Here is a 14,407-nt window from a genome sequence, read left to right on the forward strand (position 1 = left end):
ATTGAATAGGTGTTACTAACCTTTTCTCTGTCTTTGTGATTTCAGTTTATGCACAGTAGACCTCGTTCGGATCCACTATTGTTTGATCCGGAGCCAGAACGCACCCTCCATCGTCGACGGGCTCAACAAAGAGCTGCTGAGATATCCGCCATGGCTGCCCATATGACGGAGGAGGAGATGCAAGCCCACATTGAAGAAAGAGTGAATGAGGCTATTGCTCAAAGACTTCAAGAGCAAGAATTGGAGAACGCTAATCGTTCTCTTAGAGACCTCACCTCGGCTGCCATGAGCTACGATTATCCGGGCAGCATAGTTTCCCCCGATGGCACGGGAAATTTTGAGCTGAGGCCGACATTCATTAATTTGGTGAGCCAAAATCAGTATGGTGGAGGTGCTCTTGAAGATCCTCATGCACACATGGAGCGGTTTATCCGCAATTGCAACACCTACAGAGTTCAGAATGTTTCAGCGGACACCATCCGCTTGAGTTTATTCCCCTTTTCATTGAGGGATACTGCTGAGGAGTGGTTGAATTCACAGCCCCAAGGTAGCATTACATCTTGGGAAGACTTGGCTGAGAAGTTCACCACAAGGTTTGTTCCAAGAGCCATCTTGAGAAAGCTCAAGAATGACATCATGACTTTTACTCAATCCACCGATGAGAATCTCTATGAAGCTTGGGAGAGGTTCAAGAAGCTCTTGAGGAGGTGTCCTCAACATAACCTTACTCAAGTTGAACAAGTGGCAAAGTTCTATGATGGTCTCCAATACTCTTCGAGGTTTGGTATGGATGCGGCTTCAAGTGGAGAGTTCGATGCCTTACTTCCACAAGTGGGGTACGAATTGATTGAAAAAATGGCTATAAGAGCCATGAACTCTAGTAATGATCGCCAAGCCCGAAGAGGAGTCCTTGAGGTTGAAGCTTATGATCAACTTATGGCCTCCAACAAGCAACTCTCCAAGCAAATGAATTAGATTCAAAACCAAATGAAGACTACCAAGATTGGTGGTCGAGTTGCCAAGGTGGAGTGTGTGACTTGTGGAGGGCCACATGACAGTGAAGAATGCACAGAGACTAGACCGGAGGAGGAAGTGAAGGTTATGGGTCAAGCTCGGAATGACCCATTTTCAAATACTTACAATCCAGGATGGAGGAGTCACCCTAATTTTTCTTGGAGGTAAGGTAGTAGTGGGCAAGGAAATGGCTTTCAAAGACAATTTCCTAGCCAAGGTTTCCAAGGCCAAAGCTCAAGACAACTTCAAGAGCGAGGAGAAGGTGAAGGTAGTGGTTCCAAGAAGAGCTTAGAAGAGGTGGTGGAAACTTTCATCAACCGGACGGAGAATAATTACAAGAATCAAGAGGTGGCTATCAAGAATCTTGAGAATCAATTTGGCCAGCTGGCCAAGCAAATAGCCGAGAGACCTCAAGGTAAATTTCCTTCCGACACTATCCCCAATCCTAAGCAAGAAAATGCCTCTGTTGTAGCCACTAGAAGTGGGAGAGTGATGAATGAATTGAAGAGAAAAACAGAGGGAGAAAAGAGAGAGGAGGTAGTGGGAGGAGATGCAGTTGTGCCTATTAAGGTGAGAACGGAAGTTGATCTTACTCCTGAAACTAGCAAGGTTCCGTTCCCTAAAGCATTGGCTAAGGAGAGCTTAGATAAAAAGTTTTCAAAATTTGTTGATGTTTTCAAAAAGCTCCACATTAGTATTCCTTTTGCTGATGCTTTGGAACAAATGCCTATATATGCTAAGTTTATGAAGGATATTTTGCATAAGAGAAGAAGATTGAAGGGAGTAGATGAGACGGTGTTGATTTGCAGCGGATGATGCCAAAGAAAAGAAAGGACCCCGGAAGTTTCACTATTCCGGTGGAAATTGAAGGCATGGCGGATGTGGAAGCCTTGTGTGATCTTGGAGCGAGCATCAATTTGATGCCACTCACCATGTTTGAGAGGCTTAACCTAGGAGAGGTTACTCCAACCATGCTCTCCTTGCAAATGGCGGATCGGTCCCTCAAGACTCCATATGGGATTGTGGAGGATGTAATGGTGCGGGTGGACAAGTATGTGTTCCCCGTGGACTTTGTTGTGCTTGATATGGAGGAGGATGAGAAGATTCCTCTCATCCTTGGTCGACCTTTCTTAGCTACTGGTAGAGCTAAGATTGATGTTGATAAGGGTCACCTCATTCTCCGTGTTGGTAAGGAAAAGGTACGGTTTTCTGTTTTTAATCCTATGATTGAGATTAACCATGACAATGACTTTGTCTGTGATGTGATTAGAAGTAGGTCAAAGGTTTCAGAAGAGACCCCCAAAGTTAATGCCCAAATTGATGAGTTCCATCCGGCTCTCATCAAGCTTGTTAGTGGTAACAAGTATGGGGGGTCCAAGTACGAGAACTTACATGCTCATATGGTGAAGTTTACCCAAGCTAGCACTCTTGCTAAGATTGAGGGTGTTTCAAGTGATGAAGTGAAGATTAAACTCTTCCCTCATTCTTTGACGAGGGAGGCTAGGGCTTGGTTTGATGAGCAAGAGGACATAGCCTCATGGGAGGATTTACTCCAGAGGTTTTGTGCAAGGTTTCTTCCTTGCACTTGTGGTAAGTTAATCAACGGAAAGGAATTTCCTTCCTAACACCATCGGAAGGAGAGTCCACCTAGGACTATAACCTAGGGCTAAATGGGAGACAACCCATTCTTTTCATTTTGTTATTTTCTATCTTTTAATTTTGTAGTATTTTAGGTGTTTAATTTCAAAAAAAAAAAAAGTAAAATTTTTGTGAAAAAAACTGGGCTAAGCGCCTAGGCGCCAATTCATGAGCGCCAATTAGTGGCAGAGGCACTGCCTCTGGAACTGGTGTGAGCGCCTGAGCGTTCCCCTCGAGCGCTCGAGCGCTCATGTTCGTATTTTTGCCCACTTTTTGAGTTTTAAAACCCCAACCTTTCATTTTCCCACTCTTAACTTTCATTTCTCTCATATAAACGCACCCCACTCTCTCCAAACCCCATTTCTACTTCTCATTTCTCACTTGCACACACTTTGGCTCTTCCTTTTGCTTCAAAGTTCTGCATTGCATCAAGTCTATTCCACTTGCACCCACTGACTCTCAAGTCAAGGTAAGTTCCATTTTCCATTTCCCTTCATCATAGTTCATGAGTTTTGCAATGCATGCTTCATTGGGGTTTGGGTGAGTGATTTGTTGTTTGTGCAAGTTAGGTGTGGGTTGTATTTGTTCATTTTGGGTTGGTTTTGTGCTTAATTAGAAAGGGGTTGTGAATTTGTGAGGAATGGGTAGTTAGGATTTTGTGGTTCAGTGTAGTTTAGTTGTTGCTTACAAGGTGTTTGTTAGAATGCCTCAATGAGTTCTCTTAGTCGATTTTTGGCAAGTGCTTTTGTGGTAATCTCTCTTTCTTTGCCAAAATCACTAAGAGACTTGTTGGGTGCTCTTAGGTTGTTCTATTTTTGTTTTTGTACAAAGTTTCTCCTTTCATTTCTTTTTGTTTTTGAACTAACATTTCTAACGTCATTGGCTTGTGTATGTGCTAACAACTTTGCAGATGCCTGCAAAAAGAGCAAGAACCAACACAAGAGCTGCAGCTTCTTCCTCCACCTCCCGGAGCTTTGATTGCTCCCGCTTCCTTTCATTGAAAAAGGAGGAGTTTTATCGATCTCACCTAGCACACAAGGAGTGTGTGAAGGAGCGGGGAGTTCTTTATCGGGAGGGAAGAAGAGACCTCTTGGGCATGCAAGAAGCCATGGAGATTAGGAGGTGGAAGAATTGGGTCAACCCCATCCCGTTTGCTTGTGAGGTCATGGTTAGGGAGTTCTACGCGAACACCTACTGTGACAATCAAGAGGACAGTCCAGGCCACCGGTGAATTCATCTTGGTTCAGGGGAGATGTGATTGACTACAATCCAGCAGTCATTCGCAGGCATCTTGGTCTCCTCACGGAGGACCAAGAGAAGGAGCTTTTCCCCGAGAAGGCCACCTATCATGAGCTCTTAGAGGAGAAGTCACCGGAGATCTTGGAGGACATGAAGGCAGTGATTGTTAGGCCTGGGCGGGACTGGGAAGCAGTTGATGATGAGATTATTTTTGTGAGGAGGAAGGATATGACACCGCTGGCTAGAGTTTGAGCTGAATTTTTGCAGGATTCCCTCATTCCTAGCTCAAACAAAACTGAAGTTAGAGAGGTTACAATGGTTGCCATCTACTGCATTGTGAGAGGCCATCCTATGGATGTGGCCACCATCATTGCTGGTCGGATTTATTCCCTCTACAACAGGAGTAAAGACAAGCATCGGCCCATCTTTCCTCACTTGATTTGCTCTTTGATTCACGCGGTGAGGGACAGAGCTAGGAGGCCAGTCCATGTTATTGAGAAGAGGTTGCCTGTGGCACCTCTGCTCAGTAAGGAGAGGATCGCTCAACTTTATAAAGAATGGACGGCAAAAATGCCTCAAGAGGAGGAAGAGGAAGAGGATCCTGAGGAGCCAGCGGAAGAAGATGAAGAAGAAGAGGAAGAAGAAGAGGAGGAAGAAGAAAATGTTGAGATGGTAAATGAGGTGGTTACTCCACCGCGTGCTGACCCTTCTCCTGCTTGGATGGAGGCCGCTTTCGGGCGAATGTTTTTGAGGCAAGATCGCCTACACAGGGATCTTGACCTCCATTGGAGGGGAGGTAGCACATCAGACCCCAGGTACAATGGGCTCATGGATTTTAATACCTTGGAGCAGGGGATGATAGACCTGAGCTTGATGCATGATGCCGGTGTTCATCCGGATTATTGCGATGGAAGGGGTGACCATGACCCCATGGAGTGACTTTGTTGAGGTACTCCTACTCTTAGTTTAGGTCATGCATCTTTAGCATATTTTTCAATTTATAGAATTTGTTTTTCTTTTTATCATGCATTGTTAATTAGCTTTTTGTTTTTGGGTCTTTTACTTCCCTATACTCACATGCTTTTAGCTATAGTTTTGCTTCCCTACTTGTGCTGTTTTTGAAGATGCTTTTGTGAATACTTGTTGTTTTTGGGGATGAGTGATTGCATGTTTGGGGAAGAGAGGAGGAGACTTCGGTCTTCCGAGTGTGTCTTGAGAAAGGAGTCGAGGTGAGTCCATTAAGGGTCTATCTTTGACCCTTCACCATAAAAATTCCCTGGAGGATCCTGACTCACTTGCAATTCTTGGTTCTGCGTTAATTTCACTCATAGCATGCTTTGTGATTCTTGCTTTATTCTTGAGACTTGTAGGATTTCTTGAGATTCTGAATTTGTTGGTTAAACATTACCCTTAGTTGTCCCTTTTGAGCTTAATTGGAGAATTTTTTTGTAGCCAAAAGATTGGGACGGATGTTTGGTTGGAATATTGGGGAGTGTTGGTCCTTGTTTCATTTGAGTGGAGCTGAAAAATTGTGAAATAGTCTCGTGCCCCAAATTTAAAGTTAAAAAAAAAAAAAAGAACTCCCAAACAAAAGTTGGAGTTGAAAAAAAAGAAAAAAAAAAGAGTTTGAAAAAGGGGGTGCAAGAGGCTTGTGAAAAATGTGTGTTGTGAAAAGCTCCGGGGTTATTAGAGGAGGACCACACTCAATGTGCTTGAAAGCCTAGTTTTCCCTTAGGGACCAACCACCATCATGCTTTACCTAGCCAATGTTTCAACCCTTTTGAAAGTCTCTTTGAATTTTTGCATGTTTGATCTTTGTTGCTATTGAGTGAATGACATTCAGGACCTATGAACTTGCTTGTGTGCTCAGTGCACTAAATTAACATCTCATCCTAGGATTTTTAGTTCTATATGTTTCTAATGAATGGACTCTACACTCTTCTCTTTTCAAAAGATGCATGAAGTAGGTTGTCGGGTCTTTCTCTTGGAACTAGCTGTGATTACTAGGTCCCCCAGTTTTTCTTGTAGTATTCCTTGTTGAGAGCACTTGTTTGGGAGCATTTCTTGCGCTTGAGGGCAAGCGAGTGTTATTTACGCTCGAGGGCGAGCTGCCGTTGAGTATAGTGGTGTGATGACCCTATTTTAGTAGTGTTTTTAGGGTCATTTCTTTGTGTGTTTTGAGTCTTTTTGTTGAGTCTCATGTAGTGTTTCATGCATTCTCATGCATTGTTATCTTTTCTTTAGTCTTTATTTTGTTTTGGTAATTTAGTAGTTTTATAGGGAGTTTTCTTGCATTTTAAGTAAAGTTTAGGACTTGCATGGTTTTGTTGTGTTTTATGAAGGACCTTTTGTGCTAATGAGCTCTTGGAGCTTCTAGAATCTTCCTTGACTTGTTGGTTAGGTTTGGAGAGCAGAAACTGAAGGAGAAAGAAGGCCAAGAAGCATGGAATTGATGGAAAACTTAAAGAGGATTGAGAGTTTCCGAAGCCAAAAAGTCCTTTTCAGGCGAGCTTAAGCGCCTAGGCGCTGGGAATGGGCGCCTAGGCGCCAATTAGGTCCAGAGGCATGTTTTTCAACATGCAATTGGCGCTCAGGCGCTCTGAATTGGCGCCTGAGCGCCCAGCCTCGTTTATTTTGCCTATAAATAAGGCTTAGGCCAATTTCTTTGGGGGTTAGACATTTTTTACTCATTTTTGATCAAGTTTGAGAGCTGAGGAGAACTTTGGGGCCAAGAGAGGCTTCCAACTTGTATTTTTCTCAGGTTTTCATTACATTTTCTGCATGAATTCTCTAGCCATGAGTGGCTAGTTTACTTTTTTGCTTTGGGTTAAGAGATTCTATGAAATTTTAGTTTGTTAAATCCTATCTCTATGCATGAGTCTTGATTCAATCTTGTATTTCAATTCCTTATTGCATGCTTAGCTTTGGTGCACCTTTGCTATAGGCTAGATTATAATCAAATGGAAATTTGTTATGATTTAGGGACATGAATTGGAATAGATCCTTCTATACTTGCTTCTAGGCATAGAGTGAGGGTAGGGTTTTGTTGGCCTGAACATACATGCTTATTTACCTCTTATGAATGTTTAAGTACACAAGGAATTGGGCTTAACTTTCAATTTGAGAAATTACTTTTGTGAGGAATCAACTAGTAAGTACATAGGCTATAACAACAAGAGTTAAATCAAGGTTTCACATGCATAGGATAGGTGGACTAAAATGGATTAGATGATCTACAACCCAAGGCAATTTTCCATCAATTGTTATTTCAAACTTTACCAACATTGCTCTTTTGCAAATCTTTTGTCACAAACAACCAACACCAATCTTTGAAATTTACTGCTTTAAGAACTTGCAAACTTTAGGCTTAAATCAACAATTCTCACTCACAATCCCTGTGGTTCGATATTTTAAAACCCGGAGGTATTCGTACACTTGCGAATTGACCAACAAGTTTTTGGCGTCGTTGCCGGGGATTGTTTGTGGTTTTCGGTTTAAGTTAAATAGTTTGTTTGTTTGCTTTACTAAGCATTGCATTGAATAGGTGTTACTAACCTTTTCTCTGTCTTTGTGATTTCAGTTTATGCACAGTAGACCTCGTTCGGATCCACTATTATTTGATCCGGAGCCAGAACGCACCCTCCATCGTCGACGGGCTCAACAAAGAGCTGCTGAGATATCCGCCATGGCTGCCCATATGACGGAGGAGGAGATGCAAGCCCACATTGAAGAAAGAGTGAATGAGGCTATTGCTCAAAGACTTCAAGAGCAAGAATTGGAGAACGCCAATCGTTCTCTTAGAGACCTCACCTCGGCTGCCATGAGCTACGATTATCCGGGCAGCTTAGTTTCCCCCGATGGCACGGGAAATTTTGAGCTGAGGCCGGCATTCATTAATTTGGTGAGCCAAAATCAGTATGGTGGAGGTGCTCTTGAAGATCCTCATGCACACATGGAGCGGTTTATCCTCAATTGCAACACCTACAGAGTTCAGAATGTTTCAGCGGACACCATCCTCTTGAGTTTATTCCCCTTTTCATTGAGGGATACTGCTGAGGAGTGGTTGAATTCACAGCCCCAAGGTAGCATTACATCTTGGGAAGACTTGGCTGAGAAGTTCACCACAAGGTTTGTTCCAAGATCCCTCTTGAGAAAGCTCAAGAATGACATCATGACTTTTACTCAATTCACCGATGAGAATCTCTATGAAGCTTGGGAGAGGTTCAAGAAGCTCTTGAGGAGGTGTCCTCAACATAACCTTACTCAAGCTGAACAAGTGGCAAAGTTCTATGATGGTCTCCAATACTCTTCGAGGTTTGGTTTGGATGCGGCTTCAAGTGGAGAGTTCGATGCCTTACTTCCACAAGTGGGGTACGAATTGATTGAAAAAATGGCTATAAGAGCCATGAACTCTAGTAATGATCGCCAAGCCCGAAGAGAAGTCCTTGAGGTTGAAGCTTATGATCAACTTATGGCCTCCAACAAGCAACTCTCCAAGCAAATGAATGAGATTCAAAATCAAATGAAGACTACCAAGATTGGTGGTCGAGTTGCCAAGGTGGAGTGTGTGACTTGTGGAGGGCCACATGACAGTGAAGAATGCACAGAGACTAGACCGGAGGAGGAAGTGAAGGCTATGGGTCAAGCTCGGAATGACCCATTTTCAAATACTTACAATCCAGGATGGAGGAATCACCCTAATTTTTCTTGGAGGCAAGGTAGTAGTAGGCAAGGAAATGGCTTTCAAAGACAATTTCCTAGCCAAGGTTTCCAAGGCCAAAGCTCAAGACAACCTCAAGAGCGAGGAGAAGGTGAAGGTAGTGGTTCCAAGAAGAGCTTAGAAGAGTTGGTGGAAACTTTCATCAACCGGACGGAGAATAATTACAAGAATCAAGAGGTGGCTATCAAGAATCTTGAGAATCAATTTGGCCAGCTGGCCAAGTAAATAGCCGAGAGACCTCAAGGTAAATTTCCTTCCGACACTATCCCCAATCCTAAGCAAGAAAATGCCTCTGTTGTAGCCACTAGAAGTGGGAGAGTGATGAATGAATTGAAGAGAAAAACAGAGGGAGAAAAGAGAGAGGAGATAGTGGGAGGAGATGTAGTTGTGCCTATTAAGGTGAGAGCGGAAGTTGATCTTACTCCTGAAACTAGCAAGGTTCCGTTCCCTAAAGCATTGGCTAAGGAGAGCTTAGATAAAAAGTTTTCAAAATTTGTTGATGTTTTCAAAAAGCTCCACATTAGTATTCCTTTTGCTGATGCTTTGGAACAAATGCCTATATATGCTAAGTTTATGAAGGATATTTTGCATAAGAGAAGAAGATTTAAGGGAGTAGATGAGACGGTGTTGATGACGTAGGAATGTAGTGCCATTTTGCAGCGGAAGATGCCAAAGAAAAGAAGGGACCCCGGAAGTTTCACTATTCCGGTGGAAATTGAAGGCATGGCGGATGTGGAAGCCTTGTGTGATCTTGGAGCGAGCATCAATTTGATGCCACTCACCATGTTTGAGAGGCTTAACCTAGGAGAGGTTACTCCAACCATGCTCTCCTTGCAAATGGCGGATCGGTCCCTCAAGACTCCATATGGGATTGTGGAGGATGTAATGGTGCGGGTGGACAAGTATGTGTTCCCCGTAGACTTTGTTGTTCTTGATATGGAGGAGGATGAGAAGATTCCTCTCATCCTTGGTCAACCTTTCTTAGCTACTGGTAGAGCTAAGATTGATGTTGATAAGGGTCACCTCATTCTCCCTGTTGGTAAGGAAAAGGTACGGTTTTCTGTTTTTAATCCTATGATTGAGACTAACCATGACAATGACTTTGTCTGTGATGTGATTAGAAGCAGGTCAAAGGTTTCAGAAGAGACCCCCAAAAGTTAAAAAAAGTCAATCAAAAAGTATTAATCCTTAATTTCCTTTAGCATCATTTTCATATCCTGAAACCCAGAAACTTCATAACTCATAATCTTCTGCTTCATCTTCAACTCACAAATCCAAATTTCCAGAACAACTTAATCCTAAACTAAGACAAACCCTCTCAAATTAACCCTGAACTAAGACAACATAAAAATTTATTTGCATAAGAGGTTCTTGAGAAGAGAAAAAATAGAGGCTGGGTATTTCTTTGACGACATGGTCTTGACCTGCAAATTTCACACCAAAATGATCAATATCTCCATTATTTTTTCTCTTCTCAAGAACCTCTTATGCAAATAATTTTTTCTGCTGTCTTAGTTTAGGGTTAATTTGAGGGCATGTGTCTTAGTTAAGGGTTAAGTTGTTCTTGAAATCTGGATTTGTGATTTGACGATGAAGTAGAAGATGATGATTTGTGAAGTTTCTGGATATGAAAATGATGATAAAGGAGATTAAGGATTAATATTTTAATTCAGAAATTTGGATTAGGTACCTCGATATATTAAAAATATGATTTTGGTCCTGCATTTAATGGCGTGGTAGTGCCACATAAGCACATCAGCCGGTGGCAAATTGGCGTCAAGGACGATTTCCCCTATTTCTCATAGCCTAAGGATGTTTTTCAGAAGAGTTTTTGGTGAGGGACGAATTTCAAATTTCACTCAAAGTTCAGGGACCATTTTCACGTTTAACTCAATACAAAACAGCCTGTAGCAAGGCAAAGAAACAAAGAGAAAAAACTGGACTATCTAAACTAGTAACACATACCCAAAAAGGCTTTAGCAGGTCTACACGCATAATCAAAAAACCATACAACCATCAGATTGAAAGAGTAAACATGATACCCCACGAATGCACACAGCCTAACAAATTCTCTTGGTACGTGGCGTATTCCGGAAGCCAAAAGCAGATACAATCTTCCTTCCACATTAAAATGACTAGTGCTAGCAAACCTGCAAAGGTGGACCTTAGGTAGAATCATCTCAAGGTCTCTGAACACTGTAAGACCCTATTTTAGGGCATATTATTTTAATGATAATATTAATTAATATTTTGGGAATTGTTTATTATATGTGATATTATGCCTTTAGAAATGAAAATTATTATATTAGGGATATTATTAGACCTTAATAATATATAAATGACAATGTACTCGTCATTATGGTCGTTTTGACTGTAATATTGCTAGGGTTATTTCCCGACGACTTTTAGGTCAAAATTGGTCGATAGAGGCGATGAGTTGGCGAACCGAGTCGGCGAGGAGGATTTCGTAGGCCAAAACTCATGGGGAGGTTCTGTGCATGATTCAAAGGATATTCCATGAGGGAATATTCCTTTCTTTTATTTTTGAGGGTTTTATTTAAATAAAATGAGTTTTTATTTAATTAAAATGTATTTAATTATTTTTAACCTATGATTTATTTACAAAATTAATTCTGAAAATATTTTTTTAGGTATTATGGAAGTGATGCACGAAATGTTGGAGCCAAAATTATTCATAAGATTTTTTAATTCAAAATTTGAAGTTCTGATTCATTAGGGAGGGAAACTGTGTAATTAATGCATTAATTCTCTTTGGGTTTTTATTTAAATTATTATTTTTAAATTTTTTGGAGAAAATCTGCTGAAGATGGTGATGGTGGCCGGTCAAAAGCGTTGGAGGAGAAGGAAGAAGTTTTTTTTTTTTCTGATTATTTCCTTTCTTGGCTAGGTTGTTATAAAAGGAGTAATTTATGGGATTGATTCTTTTGATTTTCATTTAACGGAGGGTTAAGATTTGAACTTTTAAAACCTTTGAGGATTTTTTTATATCTGATTTAGAACTCGTGGGATTCAGATTTAAACATTAAAAAAGTTAAGGATTTAAATGATAGTTTTAAAATGGGTTTAATAAGCCAAATTTTGAGGACTGAATCAAGGAAGGTTGGAAGAGTCTACAAACCCTAGGATGAGCTGAAAATTTCGTGGATATGAGCCTCTACTTTGGGAGGAAGAAAAGAATTTAATGCTTGGCTCTCATCCCTCACTATAAATAAAGCTCTTCCCCCTCTCATATCTACTCACCACTCACCAAGCTTCTCTTGCTCTAGCCGTGAGTTCTCCCTCTCCCTCTCTTGTTAGTCTTTTTGTTTTCTTTCTTGCTTTCTTCTTTGATTAGAGGAGACTCTGGTCATTCTCATTATACTATGTGGTTGTAGTGAATACTGATCTTCCACATCCAGAAGAGAATGATCATTTGATCTAATAATCAAGTAAAAGTTTGTGAAAATAGTGTTTTATTTAAAGTGTTCTTCATGTTTTCTTATAATGTTCTTCCATATTCATAGCAAAAATTTATTAGAAAGAACCTTTGATCTTGAAAGCATGGATACTATGCGAAAATTATGTTTTTCTTCGAAATGTTCTTATGGTGTTCATATGATCTTCAAACAAAATATTTAGAAAATAAGGCTTTGATCTTATGAAAGAGAAAGTTTTGGTTTTTCAAAGAGGATTTAGAAATTCCAAGGGGTATGGGTATATCATCGCTTATATAGTAACGTTACTATGTCCGTTCGTAGGACCTTTCCGAGTGTAGACCTAACTTCAAAGAGCAACCCGAGACTTTTAGGAAAGCATACCTTCGAGGTAAGGGCACTTCGGCTACGACCTAACATTCTTGATTGTGGTTGTATGATTGTGAAATGTTAAGGAACTTATGCTAGATGAATATGCTAGTAATGACACTTCAACCTCGGCCTATAATCTTGTTTTTGGTTGTGATTGCTAGATATAACATGATACTAGGGTTATCGATGTTATGTGCTAGAAATGCTATGTGATAATTGTTGCAATAAATGTTAGCTACTATGATTATGAACATGCCTATATGACTAGGGTGTTAGCTTCATTTATTGATATGCATGCAAGTTATACTTATGTTATGAGATTTTGTTCATATGAGATGAACGTGAAAAGGATTATGGCCTAGTGCGGATGACTGACTTGCATGGCATGCATTTGTGGACCAAGTGCCTGGATTGAGCTTGGTAGGCCACGACTAGTGCTTGGATTGGGCTAGTCAGTTGTGACGTTCATGGGATCGACCTGAACAAAGGACGAACGTGATGCGACAGTGCGTTGGAGAGGTCCAACCCCGATTGTGGAGTCATGTTCGTCCTACTTTTCTAAGAGGTCCGAGACAGCGTCTGCATGCATGTGCACGAGCATTGACTAACTATAACTTAGAACTATGAGTTAGTTTCCCATACTTGTGAAACTTAGAACTTAATATCGTTCCCCTATTTTTGAATGTTAGCTTAAGGAAGAACTTGTGATTGATAGGGTAGTATGTAACATCCCACACTCTAAGCAAACAGGTGATGACCGTTAGACGACGAATTAACCCTAGAACTAGGAATGGACTAGGATTAGGACTCTAACAAAGCCTGAGGTAGTATGAATAACTATATATATATATGTATATATATATGATGCGTGTATGTGTGTGCTTGTGTGTATATATATATATATATATATATATATATGCCTATTTTATGCACGATTTACGATACGACGATAGAACGTCGGTGTGACGATTAGATCAAACAGACAGTCAAAGGTACCAAAGACATGGTCGTCATGACTCCCATTTAAATGAATGACTCGAGTAGATGAGGATAGGAAGCTAATCTAATCGAATCTCTTGACGGTAGTAACACACTGTCTCAGATCGATCGATGGTCGAACCGACGAGCCAAACCCTAGCATACAGTATGTGTTAGTATTAGGCATTCAGAGGGGAAATACATTATTAGAAAACCCTTAGTATTCAGAAATGATGAAGCATAGTAGCCAATTTGTCCCGACTTGAAGGCAGAATAAAATAATTGACCAACCGGTGCCCTAGGTTACTATTCACCCATGATGACACACTACTATTCATCAATAGTAAGCACCATGATGGCTTCTAGTTCCCATAAACCCCTCCTGAATGATGCCTGTACGAGTACAGACCTGCAGGTATTGTAAGACCCTACTTTGATGAATAAAATTATTTATTTTAGAATAAATGATAAAATGTGATTTGCTTATGAATTGTGAATTTTCCTTGATGCATTGGAGTGTATAGTATTATTAATATTGAAGTGATAATACTTGGGGGTTAGGAAATAACTATGTGTAAGGTCAAGGACTCCAAGATAAGTGATTTTGGGTTGCTTGAGGGCCAAGAAGGAGGGTCATACTCGAGTAGGTGAAGAGGAGAGGAGACTTGTTTTTTACTAGGAATGCAAGAGTTAAGGGGGATATTGAGGGGTTATTGCTCATATTCATGGCTGATCAGTTTTGGTCAAGGGAATAAAGGAGAATGAAGAGTCATAAATGCATTGTCTCCATTCAAATTAGTGAAATTTGTGGATGCCCTTGCATGACCTAGTGTGGCCGCGGTTATAGGGGTAAAAGGGGGAGAGTTTTCAACCTTTTGAGAGACAAAAGGAGCTGAGTGAGAAACCCAAACACATACCCTCATTTTCCACACACATTCAGAAGAAAAAAAGAAAGAAAGAAAGAGCAAGAGAGTGAGAGAGGGCGGCAACTAGAGGAGAGAAAGAAGAAGAA

General features: G+C 40.8%; 2 non-coding genes across 2 annotated transcripts; both read right to left on the minus strand.

The window, feature by feature from the left end:
- Positions 1 to 618: 618 nt before the first annotated feature.
- LOC130734789 (small nucleolar RNA R71) lies at positions 619 to 725 on the minus strand. The gene has a single exon (XR_009018133.1). It is a non-coding gene; the product is annotated as a small nucleolar RNA R71 (small nucleolar RNA).
- Positions 726 to 8,044: 7,319 nt separating this feature from the next.
- Positions 8,045 to 8,151, minus strand: LOC130734796 (small nucleolar RNA R71). The gene has a single exon (XR_009018138.1). It is a non-coding gene; the product is annotated as a small nucleolar RNA R71 (small nucleolar RNA).
- Between the last annotated feature and the right edge of the window lie 6,256 nt (positions 8,152 to 14,407).

Source organism: Lotus japonicus, chromosome 1 (assembly GCF_012489685.1).
Source record: "Lotus japonicus ecotype B-129 chromosome 1, LjGifu_v1.2".
Lineage (NCBI taxonomy): Eukaryota > Viridiplantae > Streptophyta > Magnoliopsida > Fabales > Fabaceae > Lotus > Lotus japonicus.